The following is a 15,478-nucleotide window of genomic DNA, read 5'->3' on the forward strand; positions in this document are numbered from 1 at the left end:
TCTAATTAGACCTGCATTCAGATATCATCTTGAAAGTAATTCCCAGCTCTGGGACTTCGGCAAATCGCTTTGCGAGCCTCAGTTCCCTCATCTGTGGAATGGGCACAATAATAGGACCTCACAAGTGTTAGAAGGATAATCAGAACTGTCTCAAAAGCATTTGGCACAGTGTCTGGCACGTGATAAATGGCAGCCCTTGTTCGTATTATGGATGTGTGATGCTCTTTTCTATTCCTGGCCTTAGGATCTGTTGATGTGCAGGTAAAACTCTCCAAGGAGGATTAACTAAAGTGTCCTTTCCTCAAACCCCTTCTCATGTAGAGAGTCTCATTCTGGGATCTCCACCTGTCAAATCCTTGAAGAGTTTTTGTATTCTGATGGGGCAAGTGCGACCCTTAGGTGCCTCAGGGCAGTTTCTGGGGACAGTAAAGCTGGCATATGATGGGAAGAGCACCGTGCTCTCTGCTTGGGGAACTCCAGCCTTTGATGTGTGCACTTGGTGGGGGTGGGGATCTTAGCCTTTTGGTATAATGAGTCGTTAACATTTGTTCCGCTTGTTCTGTGCCAGGCATTGTGCTAAGCCCCAGCTCTGGTCATCTATGGAACCTGGGCTCCAAAGCCAGATTGCCTGGGTTCCAGTCCTACCTCTGCCACTTCCTAGCTCTGTGAACTTGGGCCAAGTTACTTAACCTCTCTGTACTTCAAATGATCATCTGTAAAATGGGATGATTGTAATATACATAACTCACAGGGCTGCCATGAGGATTAAATATAATCAACATATATATGATGATAAGAACAATGTAATAATAAACATTAGTTACTTATATAGTTAGAATTGTCTCCATTTTATAGCCAAGGAAACTGAGGGAGATTAATAAACAGCCTGATGACACAGAACTATCCTTTCTTCTCAAAACTGCCCATTTATTTCCATTTCCACTGCCATCATCTTAATTCATGCCTCCTCTTTCCATGTCCAATTCCCTCATCTGCCTCTTTCTGGAATCCCTGCTTCCTGTGGCTTGGGTCCCAGTATCTCCTCCTTCCAGAAGGTTCTCCCTCTCTCTCTCTTACAAAACTCTAGGTGTTTCCTAGAGGCTTTGGAAATAGTTCTTTTTCTTTTACTCTTCCTGTCGTTTTATCTGATAACAAATGTAATACATAACAAAAAATACATAATTTTTAAAATTTGTGCCTCCTAAAAATATTTGCATAGGAGGTGAGAAACTCTCTGTGATTTCCTCCCCTAGTGATAATCATTGTTTAGAGTTTCATGTATGTTTCTCTAGGTTTCTCTCCCTCCCACTGCATATGCTAAATTCATATAGGTCATTTTTACTGGTCTTAAAAAAAATGGGATCGTACCTTACAAACTGTGTGCAATTCACAGCAGAAAATTTTCAAATTTTAATATATTTTTTGAATGTTGTACTTCCACATGGTATAAAATCCAAAAGACATCTAAGCAAATATTGAAAAATCTCTCCCTCCATATCTATCCCCAGCCACCCAGTTCCTCACTCCAGAAGCAACCACGAGTGTCAATTTACAGTCTGCCTGCAGACAAAGCAAGAAACCTATAATTACATTTTGTAGGGCAGAATATATGTCTTATAAACCACAAGATGTAAAAACATGGTAGAGTTTCTAGAAGTGGGGAAACTGAGGAGGAGAAAAGTTTATTAGAGGAAGATGATGAGACACTCCTTTCCTTGTCTTATGCAGTGGGGAATTGGGAGATGCCATCCCCAATCCATGCAGCATCACAGCCTTCACAGCAGCGTCTCTCAACCAGGGGCAGTTTTGCCCCCTGGGGACATTTACTCATTCTCAGCTTGCGGGGGTAGTGATGAGTGTCCTACTGGCATTCACTGAATAGAAGCCAGGGAAGCTGCTAAACATCCTACAATACCCAGAAAAGACCCCACGACAGAGAATGATCTGACCCAAATGTCCATAGTGCTGGGATTGAGACACCCTGACTTATACTTACAAAAGAATTACTCATCTGTCCTTTTGCCTTGGACTCCAACTTGGATCAGCTCCCTACTGCCTGACAGGCAGGACCCCTGAGTCACATACTGCCAGGTACTGTCATCTCGCCCCAGGAGTGACGTCTTCCTGGGGATCACCACCTATCTCCTCTCTTTTTCCTCGATCAGACAATTTGTAAAGCAAGTCTCTGTCTAAACAGGAGAAAACGGACTTCCCTGGTGGCACAGCAATTAAGGATCCACCTGCCAATGTAGGGGATACGGGTTCGATCCCTGCTCCGGGAAGATCCCACATGCCGGGGAGCAACTAAGCCCGTGCGCCACAACTACTGAGCCTGCGCTCTAGAGTTCGTGAGCCACAACTACTGAGCCCGTGTGCCGCAACTACTGAAGCCCACGCGCCTAGAGCCCGTGCTCTGCAACAAAGAGTAGGCCCTGCTCACCACAACTAGAGAAAGCCCTTGTGGAGCAATGAAGACCCAACGCAGCCAAAAATTTTTTAAAAATAAAATAAACAGGAGAAGAGTTTCCTTGCCTTTGGAGAGCCACTATTTTGTATTTATAGGGGGCCCATTAATAACACATCAAATGTTGGGACCAGTAACTATGGTCCCCCAATTCTTCATGTGAATTATAGAATAGGACCTTTTTTTTTCTTTTAAATGCTATCCATCCAGAGTCAGATGCCATAGGAAACTTGTTTGTTTTGGCATTTGTAAAAATTCCAGCCCTGGATCATCTACTTCTGTCTTTTTTTCCATATGAATACTCTCGCTCCTAGACATGACCGTTTGTTTCCTGGAGGATTAGCGAAACTTAGGTAGCTGTTAATAACCTGACCATTAAAATGGTCCAACCTTTCTCAGAGGTTAACCCATTTAGGTCTAACCAGCACTTTTCAGGAGGTTGAGTATATTATCCCCATTTTTCAGGTAAGACGGGGGAAATTGAGATTCAGAGGGATAGACTTGGTTCAGGGGGGTAGAATCATAAAGTGCTGGAGTCAGGATTTGATTCAAGTCAGCCTTGAGTGTGGGCTGGTTCCACACTATCCTTTGTCCCTGCAAGACAGGCCATCATAATTATGAAGTTAAACCTGTAAAGTCTGAATATTGACCCAGGGGCTGAATCTGCAGGACAAAGTGGCCGGTGTCTGAGGGTGTCTAGTGGAGCATTCAGTCCAGAATGGCTTTGTTGTAAAAATGAAAAGCTAAGCTCTCTGGGGTGGGGGGAAAAACCCAACCTTACTAACTTCCTTATGTTGTCCAAGAAGTAAGATCACCTTTAGCAAGAACTTTGATCTTTTTATTACACTAATGCTGAAAGAACATTGATGAGAGGGTGGGGCTGAGGTTCAGCAATAAATAAATACACGATGTGGGCCCTGAGTTAGGGCTTTTTTCCCCCTCAAACCCAGCACAAAGAGGCCATGGTGCAGCCATGAAGTTGTGGGTCAAGGACTGATCTGCATTTAATGGGTGAGACCCAGTTATTCATTGGCAGACAGGGGGAGAGATGATAACCAGGGTGGCATAAAACTGCCACGAGCTGGTAAACATCCCCTCCCTGGGAGCCCAGAGGCATGACCAAGAGAGCAAGCAGGGCTGTGTTTAAGGCAGAAAAAGATGGGCCTTATGGCTTAGTAAGAAAAGAGGACCCATTGTCTCTGCAGAGTGGAGAGGAAATGCCAGCACATTCCTACAGGATGGGAAGCAGGTAAGAGAGGACGCTTTGAAGGAGGGTTGAGGGGGTCACACAAATGATGGGGAGCCCTTGGGAATGAGTCATGGGAGGAGGCCCAAACCGGGGCTGTCCTGTTGCTTAGCACCAGATGCTATGTACAGAATAAATGCATAATAAATATTTGTTAGAGGAAAGAATGACTCTGAGGAAGTGGGAGGCAAATGAGTGTTGGCTATAAGAGAAGGCTCTAGAGCTGTCTGCTTGAGCTGGAATCTGGGCTTCCCAGGTCCTCACCGTGAGACTCTGGGTGAGTTGGACCTTTCTGGCTTCAGATTGCTTGTCTGTAGGATGAGTAGTGTGCTAAGAGCTCCTAAACCCACGAGAGGCTATCAGGGGTAATCAGAAAATATGGTGCACTGTCAGCACTCAATAAATGTTATCTCATTCTCCTCTTCCTTCTCATGCTTCTCTTCTTCCTCTGATAGCAATGATGATGATGATCATGATTAAAGTTCAGGCAGAGAGGGAAGAGTTTGAATTCCATTCTGTCTGTTTAACTGTGTGACCTTGGGCAAATTACTTAACCTCTCTGGGCCTCAACGTAATCATCATAAAGTAGAGATAATAATACCTCTCCATAAATTTGCTTGGGGATTCACTTGCTAATGCATGTGAAGGGTATAGCTGGTGCCTCATGCTCAGTTAAGCTCTCAACAAATGGTGCTGTCTTTATGCTTATCATTAGTTACTGTTGTTGTTTGACTAGATTCCTTCTGCACTGAAAAGGGGAAAAGGAGCTTGGATGTCAAGCAGTGGGGTTTAGAGTCCTATTTTGCCAGGAAGAGTCCTCTCCTCAGAGGCTGGGTGAGGTAATCACATGATGTATCACGTTTGACAAGAGCTCCTGGAATGGAGTAACGGGAGATTGGACTATATTACTGCTTAGGTTATTTCCAGCAGCCTAAGGTTCAATGTTCCCAGAGATAAACTCATGCTGATGAAATGCTAATCATTACACGGGGTCATTTCTAGGAAAGACACTCTATTCGTAGGGAAAGAAATAAGAGACTGGGTAAGATTTCCGGGTTTTTGCAAGCCCAAACAAACAAGTTCCACTTTCTATGGCGTTTGAATCTGGGTGGGGTGGCATTTGATAAAAGAGAAGAAAGTCCTATTTCTATAATTCACAGGAAGAACTGGGGACCATAGTTACTGCTATCAACATTTCCTGTATTTGCATCCCCAATAAATGCAAAATAGTGGCTTTCCAAAGGACAGGCAGAATTTTCTCCTGTGGTAGAGACTTATAAATTGTCTGATCAGAGGAAAGGCCTTAAAATGAGAGGAGAGGGACTTCCCTGGTGACGCAGTGGTTGGTAATCTGCCTGCCAATGCAGGGGCCACGGGTTCGATCCCTGGTCTGGGAGAATCCCACATACAGCAGCACAACTAAGCCCCGTGCCACAACTACTGAGCCCTTGCACCACAACTACTGAAGCCCACGCGCCTAGAGCCCATGCTCCGCAACAAGAAAAGCCACTGCAATGAGAAGCCCGTGCACCGCAACGAAGAGTAGTCCCCGTCGCTGCAACTAGAGAAAAACCCGCGCACAGCAAAGAAAAACCCAACGCAGCCAAAAATAAATATAAATAAATAAATTTATTTTAAAAAAAATGAGAGGAGAGAGGCAGTGATCTCCAGGAAGATGGTTTTCTTTGCCCCCAAAACTGTCACTCCTGGGGTGAGATGATGGTACCTGGCAGTATGGGACTCAAGGAACACCTAGATTTCGGGGTCCTGCCTGCCAGGCAGTATGGAGCTGAGCCAGACTGGAGCTAGAGGACAAGTTAGTAATCCCGACCTGTCTTTATTGAAAATGTTGATATTTGGTTCATCATGGATTTTTGCATTTTTACTTTAAAAAATATTGCATTACGGCTTCCCTGGTGGCGCAGTGGTTGAGAGTCCGCCTGCTGATGCAGGGGACACGGGTTCGTGCCCCGGTCCGGGAAGGTCCCACATGCTGTGGAGCGGCTGGGCCCGTGAGCCATGGCCGCTGAGCCTGCGCGTCCGGAGCCTGTGCTCCGCAACGGGAGAGGCCACAACAGTTAGAGGCCCGCGTACCACCAAAAAAATAAATAATAAATAAAAAATATTGCATTAAAATATTATTGATCTAGGGACTTCCCTGGTGGCACAGTGGTTAAGAATCCGCCTGCCAATGCATTGGACATGGGTTGGAGCCCTGGCCCGGGAAGATCCCACATGCCGCAGAACAACTAAGCCCGTGTGCCACAACTTCTGAGCCTGCGCTCTAGAGCCCGCGAGCCAAAACGACTGAGCCCGTGTGCCACAACCACTGAAGCCCGCTTACCTAGAGCCCATGTTCCACAACAAGAGAAGCCACCGCAATGAGAAACCCAGGCACCACTACGAAGAGTAGCCCCCGCTCGCTGCAACTAGAGAAGGACCGCTCGCAGCAACGAAGACCCAACTCAGTCGAAAAAAAAAAAAAAAGTATATAAAAAAAATTATTGATCTCGATTACTAGGATTTTTGGCACCCCTTAAGTTTGCATCCCGGGCCAGGACCCTACTGTTGGCCCTGCTGCAAATAGCACCGAATCTAGAAACTTCCCACACTTAAGTTCGTACTTACCCAGCATGGGCAAAAAGATGACTGTATTCAAGATGTGAATGTTGGACAAGCAAGCTGAAAAAGAGAGAATTCTCTTCCCTGAGAGGAAGGGGCATTTATGATACTGTACTCCACTCCTTATTGGCTGTGTTTCCTGGCCAAGTTACTCAGCCTCTCTGTGCTTTCATGTCCTTCTCTGTAGAATAAGGGTAATAATAACACCTATTACTAAGGCTATGATAGGGATTTAATGGGTTAACACCTGTCAAGTTCTCATAACAGCGTCTGGAATATATATATTTGTTGTTTTGTTATCACTGGTTTCATTTCTCTTTTCCTGTCTGCAAATCTGGAATAATAATACTTAGATTGTGTTATATAATGTTTGTTTATATAGGCATTATAATAGGACTGTTATATTACAGGGATCTGAATTAGTCTGATGAAGAACTAAGCTTCTATCCCAAAGGTCGATCCAGAAAGGGGATTGTTTTTCTTCTAAACAAGGGAGGCTTGACACAGACCCAGAATCACAGAATGTGGATAAAGCTCAACTGGCTTTACTGGTCCCTCCTGCCTTTCTGAGACCCAGTGGTAAAGAAAGGGGAGGATCCCCAGCCCCGGGGGGTTGGGGGGGCACTAAGGTTTATCATTTTTCCCTGCTCTGGGCAGGATTCTGAGCACATTGACAGTGGGAAGGGAATGAGGAGGGATCTCCAGGAAGTGGGGTCCTTCCTTGGGTAGCAGAGTCACCCACTCCTCCCAGCAGGTCTCAGCAGGTACAGGAGCTGTGATGTGTACTTCGTGTTGGGTCCGGTTCTCCCAGAAAGGGGTCCTTGTTCTTCTGGGATGGGCTGGGGTGCTCCAGCCGGGCAGGAAGGCACAGAGCCACCAAGGCACAAGCAACACTCACCTCTTCTCTTCTCCTCCCACCTCTCTGCCTGCCCCTTGCTGATCAGTTCCCTGGCTGATCCACAGTGATTCTCAAACCTTGGTGCACAGAAGAATCACCTGGGAAACCCGATAAAAAGGCAGATTCCCAGGCCCCACCCCAGACGCACTGAATCAAAACTTCTGGGGATGGGACCTGAGTTAGGGTGGTTTTCCTGGGACAGGCAGGTTCCCAGGACACGGAACTTCCAGTGCTAAAACTGAGAACATTCTGGGCAAACTGGGACAAGTTGGTCACCTGACAACCCACGGGTCCCCCATCTCCCTTAAGCTCCTGGGTCACTCTCCTGGACACCCAGCTTGATGCTCCCCGATACACACAGATCAGCGATGCTTTAAATGTTGGAGCTCCTTTACGCTCTATGCTTCACTCTCTTTTCCTTCCCTAGACTTGCACTTGGTAGCCCTATAGCCACTTATGGTTATTTACGTTAAAGTTAATGAAAACTAAATAAAATTAAAAATTCAGCTCTTCAGTTGCACTAGCCACATTTTAAGTGCTCAATAGATACATGTGGCTAGTGGTGGCTATATTTGACAGCATAGTGTAGAACAATTCCATCATCATAAAAAGTTCTACCTCATTTGATTGTGCTTCGCACATACTGCGTTTCTTACGAATTGAAGGTTTGTGGCATCCCTGTGTCGAGCAAGTCTATTGGCGCCATTTTTCCAACAGCGTTTGCTCACTTTGTGTCTTCTGTGTCACATTTTGGTAATTCTTGCTATATTTAAGGCTTTTTCATTGTTATTTGTTATGGTGATCTGTGATCACTGATTTTTTCCAACAGCGTTTGCTCACTTTGTGTCTCTGTGTCACATTTTGGTAATTCTTGCTATATTTAAGGCTTTTTCATTGTTATTTGTTATGGTGGCCTGTGATCACTGATCTTTGATGTTACGATTTGCAAAAAGATTGAGACTTGCTGGAGGCTCAGATAACGGTTAGCATTTTTAGCCAAAAAGTATTTTTAAATTAAGGTACGTACATTTTTTTTTAGACATAATACTATTGCACACTTAATAGACTACAGTATATGTAAACATAGCATTTGTATGCACTGGGAAACCAAAAAATTCACATGACTTACTTTATTGTGATATTTACTTGGTTGCAGTGGTCTGGAACCAAACTCACAGTATCTCCAATGTCTGCCTGTTTTGGACGACATTGCCCTAGATGATCTCCTCAAGGTCAGGGTTTCTCAACCCGGAAACTCCTGACATTTTGCGTCAGAAAATTCTCTGTTGTGAGGGGCTATTCTGTACACTGTAGGATTTTTTTTTTTATTGGCGTATAATTGCTTTATAAAGTTGTGTTAGTTTCTGCTGTACAGTGAAGTGAATCAGCTATATGTATACATCTATCCCCTCCCTACTAGACCTCCCTCCCCCCATCCCACCCATCTAGGTCGTCACAGAACACCGAGCTGAGCTCCCTGTGCTATACGGCAGGTTCCCACTAGCTATCTGTTTTACACATGGTAGTGTATTTACGTCAAACCTATTCTCCCAGTTCATCCCACACTCCTGTCCCCCCACTGTGTCCATATATCCGTTCTCTACATCTGCCTTTCTATTCCTGTCCTGCAAATAGCTTCATCTGTACCATTTTTCTAGATCCCACATATATGTGTTAATATACGATAGTTGTTCTTCTCTTTCTGACTTACTTCACTCTGTATGACAGTCTCTAGGTCCATACAAGTCTCTACAAATACCCAATTTCATTCCTTTTTATGGCTGAGTAGTATTCCATTGTATGTATGTAGCACATCTTCTTTATCCATTTGTCTGTCGATGGACAGTTAGGCTGTTTCCATGTCCTGGCTATTGTAAATAGTACTGCAGTGAACATTGGGGTGCATGTGTCTTTTTGAATTATGGTTTTCTCAGGGTATATGCCCAGTAGTGGGATTGCTGGGTCATGTGGTAGTTCTATTTCTAGGTTTTTAAGGAACCTCCATACTGTTCTCCACAGTGTCTGTATCAATTCACATTCCCACCAACAGTGCAAGAGTGTTCCCTTTTCTCCACACCTTCTCCAGCATTTATTGTTTGTAGATTTTCTGATGATGGCCATTCTGACTGGTGTGAGGTGATACCTCATTGTAGTCCTGATTCGCATTTCTCTAATGATTAGTGATGTTGAGCATCTTTTCATGGGCCTCTTGGCCACCTGTATGCACTGTAGGATGTTTAGCAGCATCTCTGGCCTTTACTTAATAGATGCCAATATCGCACCCCTCGCCCCAAATTTGACAACCGAAAATGCCTCCAGACTTCGTGAAATGTGCTATGGGAGGGCAAAATTGCTGTGATTGACGATTTCTGCCCTAGACTGTGGCTTCCACTAACCTCTTTCTAAAGTAGAATAAAAGGCACTCACACCCTGCACTTCAAACAGAACATTGTCACCTGAATGCAGGCGCTATCTGTCAATTCAGTTGCATCAGCCAGCTTCACATCTAAGGCCTGTGGGTTTCATCTATTTTGGGGGCAATCTTATATACAAGAAAGAAAGTCTTGATATAAAGTGTCATTTGTGTGAAGAGGGGTAAGGGTTATAGTAAAGATGACTGTTGGGAAGGGTTTGGTCCAGAGAATTCCCACCAAGAAAGGAGGGAAGTAAAAGAGGAGGTATCAGCTAGTGTAATGAAATTTGAAGGGCTTCAAAACATCCATATAGGGACACCCCTGGTGGCGCAGTGGTTAAGAATCTGCCTGCCAATGCAGGGGACACGGGTTGGAGCCCTAGTATGCGAATATCCCACATGCCGCGGAACAACTAAGCCCGTGTGCCACAACTATCAAGCCTGCGCTCTAGAGCCTACGTGCCGCAATTACTGAAGCCCGCGCGCCTAGAGCCCATGCTCCGCAAAAGAGAAGCCACTGCAGTGAGAAGCCCACGCACTGCAACAAAGAGTAGCCCCCACTCACCGCAACTAGAGAAAGCCCGCGCGCAGCAACAAAAACCCAACGCAGCCAAAAATAAATAAATAACTTTATTTTAAAAAGTATGTAAAATCATCCCACTCTTTTTCTTGAAATTTCCTCATGGAGATTAATTGGTGACATTTGCCAAATCTATCACCCCAAGTTTCCCAAGTCTTATTTTAAAAATATATTAGAACTCATCTTCATTTTGTGTTGTAAGAGGCATCGGCTACCTCACTGCTAAATGCAGCCCATTAGACCGTTCTCTGGATAGATTTTTGCCACGTCAAGGTGATGCCCTTCGTAAGATTAAAATTCACGTTTATTTTCTAGTCTTTGACACTTTCTCATGTGCTTAACAAGCTCAAAATCTTATATTCTTTTGTCATTCATAAAATATGATGATCGTTCCTTGGACATTGTGTCTTGAAAATTTAGTAAATTCCTTGTTGAAGGGAAAACATGAAAAAAGACAAAATGTACCCATTTTGTTATATTTATATTTCCCCTTCTATTCATAGCAAACCAGACCTTATTTTCTGAGGGATCCAATGTGTGGCATTGAATGTGCCTGAGTCAAAGGCAGAAACGGCCTCTGAGAAGCCTCATGGGACGCGTGCTAACAAATGTTTTGTTCTGGGAAGATGTTGTTAAAGTGATTGGATGATTGAAGGTTTTGCCCTCACATGCTTTAAAGAGACTGATTTCCTTGTCTTTATTTCCTTGTTCTGAGCTTTCCCCGCAGAAAAAAGGATTCTAAAGCATTTGTTTACAGTGGCTTCCATGATGACAGCCAAAGTAATCGTTAAGCTAACATGACCAGCCCAGAAAGAACAACAAAGCAATTGTGAGCAAATGAAATCTACGTCTCTGCTGAAACATGGATGTGTGTGAGCGCATGGCCTGATGCCTGGGCAACGGCTCCCAGACGTGTGGTGGCCTTGGTTGTTCGTGTGGGAATTGCCTTTCCAAGATCAGGTGCCTGAAAGGAATCAAAGCTTCTAGAACTGCAATTATGAGGGCTTGGCTCAAATGAGATGCCTGGGAATGAGCGCTGTCTCCTTTCTAAATTCCTTTTCCTTCCCTTTCAGGAATTCTTAGAATTACAACTGGTATTTCGTGCGTGTGTTGGGGGGACGAAGAGAGTATGTAATTATATTATTGTATAATGTCCATTGTTTCCCCAAATTTAGTCATTTGCATTCCACCTTCATAATTGTTGCCCTTTTTCTTACCGTGAATACTATTATTTATCTGTTCTTTTTAACCTAAAAGATTTATTTTAAAAGGAAACATTATTGTAAATCTTCTATCACTTACTTATAGATATAGATAAACATTATTATAAGTGGAAAACTTCTATCACTTGCTTATAGTGACTATATATTTATAGACGTATATACATACAGGGAAAACCAAACCATGTTGTTAAATTCTAACTAGATTATGAAAGAAGCCAGTCTCAAAGGGCTACATTCTGTGTGATTCCATATATATGACATTTGGAAAAAGGCAAAACTAAAGAGATGGAGAACAGATCCTTGTTAGACTAAGGATGGGAGGAGGGGTGATTACAGGGAGGGGCACAGGGGAGTTTTGGGGGTGATGGAACTGTCTGTATCCTGATTGTGGTGGTGGTTATGCAAGTGTTCAAATTCATAGAGCTATATCCCCCAAATATTTTACTGTAAGTTAATTTTAAAATGAAATTGTTAAATTCTAGTCATAAGTTGTGGCCTCATGAAGGTTCTGAGCCTGGAGTGTTGCTCTCTCCTGGTTGAAAAAGAGACTGGCCAATCCAAAGAGGTGTTGAAGAACGATTAGCACTAATTGAGACGACATGGTTGTTAACTTGAATTACTGAACAGGAAATAAAAAGGAAGGAACTATCGCTGGGAGATTTCTTGTTATTTTCTACGAGGGAATTTATCTTTTCAAGAATCCCCGCGCTGGGACTTCCTTGGCGGTCCAGTGGTTAAGACTTCTCGCTTCCACCGCAGGGGGTGCTGGTTCCATCCCTGATCGGGGAACTAAGATCCCATGTGCTGTGCAGCACGGGCACCGCACCGCCCCCCACACACACACACAAAAAGAATGCCTGCGCAGATCTGAAACCGTCAATTTCTAAATGGGATGTGTTTGGGCCCAAAATGATGGAGCTAGGCATCAGAAGTGCTGCTCCGAGTGAAAGCTTCCCCACTCCCCACTCCCCCAGGGTGGCCCAGCGGATCACAGTTAGATTTGTTTCCTCTCCCACTGGCTGAGGGTAGCTACCACCAAGATAGGCTCCAGGCACTGTGTGAGATGAATGAGAACTTTGTGAGACAACATTCACTCATTCATTCAACAAATATTGAGTATCTCCTGTGTGCCAGGCATGGTACTAGATCCTGGGGATATAGTGAGAAAAACAGAACAACTCCTGCCCTCACAGAACTTTCAGTCTAGTGGAAGACACATTTTGAACAATAAGTGCATAAAATTAATATATAATTACAAATTGGTAAGTCCTGTGGGAAAAGGGGCAGGATGCTATGAGAGAGACTCAAGGAGAACTATATGGATGGGGTGAAATAAAGGGAGCCTCTCTGTGAAAGCAGCATTTAAGCTGACACCTTAAGAATGAGGAGTTAGCCAGGCCAAGAGTGGAGGGAAAAGCATTCTAGGCAGAGGGAACAGCATGTACAAAGGTCATGACCCAGGCCAGACCAGTGTGTTTAGTACAGGGCTTGGCAAAATTCGCTCCACAGTTCAAATGCAACCCCTCCAACTGAGAATGGTTTTTATAGTTTTAAATTATAGAAAAAAATCAAAAGAAGAATAATAGTTCATGGCACATGAAACAATTCAGATTTTGGTGTCCATAAATTGGAACAATAATTTTGTGTTGTCTTGGGCTACTTTTGTGCCACAATGGCAGAGTTGAGTAGTTGCTACAGAGACCATATGGCCTGCAAAACTTAAAAAATTTACCATCTGGTTCTTCACAGAAGCAGGGTCAACAGGATTCAGAGAATGATGGACAAGGGGAGAGGCAGGCAGGGACCAGTTCATGGAATACTTTTCAGACGGTTGGGATGGAGGTGGGGGAATTATTGAGTCTTTTTTTTAAACTGTGCCCTGTGGTCTAGTTTTTCTGGAGCCCCTGGGAGGTGCACTCCTCTGGATAAACGAGGGAATCATCTTCGATTTCTTTTACCCCGCTAGGTTTTGCTTCTCCTTTGCTCCTTGGCACCCCGGTAGAGGAGGTAGATTGAAAGTATCACATTTGTCATTGTTCTTTTTCAAGCGCAGGTATGATTGGAAGTGCATTTAGGGCTGTTGGTTTTTCAATTTCCTTTTATTGCTTTGATGAATTTTATGTTGAACGTTTAATGATTTTATTGTGCTAGTTTTGAGGCTTTAGGTAAGTGGCACAGTTCAAAAATTCAACACACTTTGACTGTAGCTAATTTTGATTTGTTTTACAGCTTCTGTAGCTTACTTGGGGATTAGGAAGAAAAACATTCACACAGCTTATTCCAGCTTTTACTCTTCCCCTTGTCCCCAGACACAGTGCTTTAGTGTTTTACTCCTTTTTTTTTTTTTTTTTTTTTTTTTTGCTGTACGCGGGCTTCTCACTGTTGTGGCCTCTCGCGTTGCGGAGCACAGGCTCCGGACGCGCAGGCTCAGCGGCCATGGCTCACGCGCCCAGCCGCTCTGCGGCACGTGGGATCCTCCCAGACCGGGGCACAAACCCGCGTCCCCTGCATCGGCAGGCGGACTCTCAACCACTGCGCCACCAGGGAAGCCCAGTGTTTTACTCCTTTTAAAATCTGGTTTTCGTTTTGAAATGACTGTGATTTGGAAAAATTCTGTCTCCTTTGTTTTATTTACAATTCTTTTAAAAAATTGTGGTAAAATACGTGACATTAAATTTACCATCTTAACCACTTTTAAGTGTACAGTTCAGTAGCGTAAGTACATTCACGTTGTTATACAACCAGTCCTAGAACTTTTTCATCTTGCAAAACTGAAACTCTATACCCGTTAAGCAACAACTAACAAATCCCCGTTTCCGTCTCCCCTCGGCCCCTGGCAACCACCACTCCGCTTTCTGTTTGGCTGCTCTAGATGCCTCATATAACTGGAATAAATCATACAATATTTGTCTTTTTGTGACTCACCTATTTCACTTGGCATAATATTCTTAAGCTTCATCCGTGTTGTAGCAGGTGTCAGAATTTCTCTCCTTTTTAAGGCCGAATAATATTCCATTGTGTGGCTGTACCCCAGTTTATCCATTCATCTATTGATGGACACGGCTTGCTCCCACTTTCGGATCTTGTGCATAATGCTGCTATGAATACGGGTGTACATATATCTCTTTGAGACCCTGCTTTAATTCTTTTGGGGATATACTCAGAAGTGGGACTGCTGAATCACATGGTAGTTCTATTTTTAATTTTTTGAGGAGCTGTCATACTGTTTTCCATGGCAGCTGCTCCGTTTTACATTCCTACCAACAGTGTGCAGGGTTGCAGTTTCTCCACGTCTTCACCAACACATGCTATTTTCTGCTTTTTCTGGATAGTGGCCGTCCTAATGGATATGAGGTGATATCTCATTGTGGTTTTGTATGATTAATGATGTTGAGCATCTTTTCATCTACTTGTTGGGTATCTGTATATCTCCTGGAGAAATGACTGTGCAAGTCCTTTACCTATTTGTATTTGTGTGTTGTTGAGTTGTAGTTCTTCATGTATTCTGGATATTAATTCCTAATCAGATATATGATTTGCAATGATTTGCTCCCATTCCACAGGTTGTCTCCTCACTCTTCTGATTCTCCTTTGATGCACAGAAGTTTTAAATTTTGATGTAGTCAAAAAAAAATTTTTTTTGGATGTAGTCCAATTTGTCTATTTTTACTTTGGTTGCCTGTGCTTTTGGTGTTGAATCAAGAAATCATTGCCAATCCAAGGTCATGAATCTTTCCCCCTGTTTTCTTCTAAGAGTTTTATAGTTTTAGGTCTTAGCTTTGGGTCTTTTTGATCCATTTTGAGTTACTTTTTGTATGTGGTATAAGGTAGGAGTCCAACTTCATTCTCTGGCATGTAGATACCCAGTTTTCCCAACACCATTTGTTGAAAAGGCTGTCCTTTCCTTGTAGAATGGTTTTGGCTTCCTTGTTGAAAATCATTTGACCCTATATGCAAGGGTTAATTTCTGGACTCTCTACTCTGTTCCGTTGGCCCGTTTGTCTGTCTTTATACCAAGTCTTGCCTCCTTTT

Source organism: Orcinus orca, chromosome 16 (assembly GCF_937001465.1).
Source record: "Orcinus orca chromosome 16, mOrcOrc1.1, whole genome shotgun sequence".
Taxonomy (NCBI): domain Eukaryota; kingdom Metazoa; phylum Chordata; class Mammalia; order Artiodactyla; family Delphinidae; genus Orcinus; species Orcinus orca.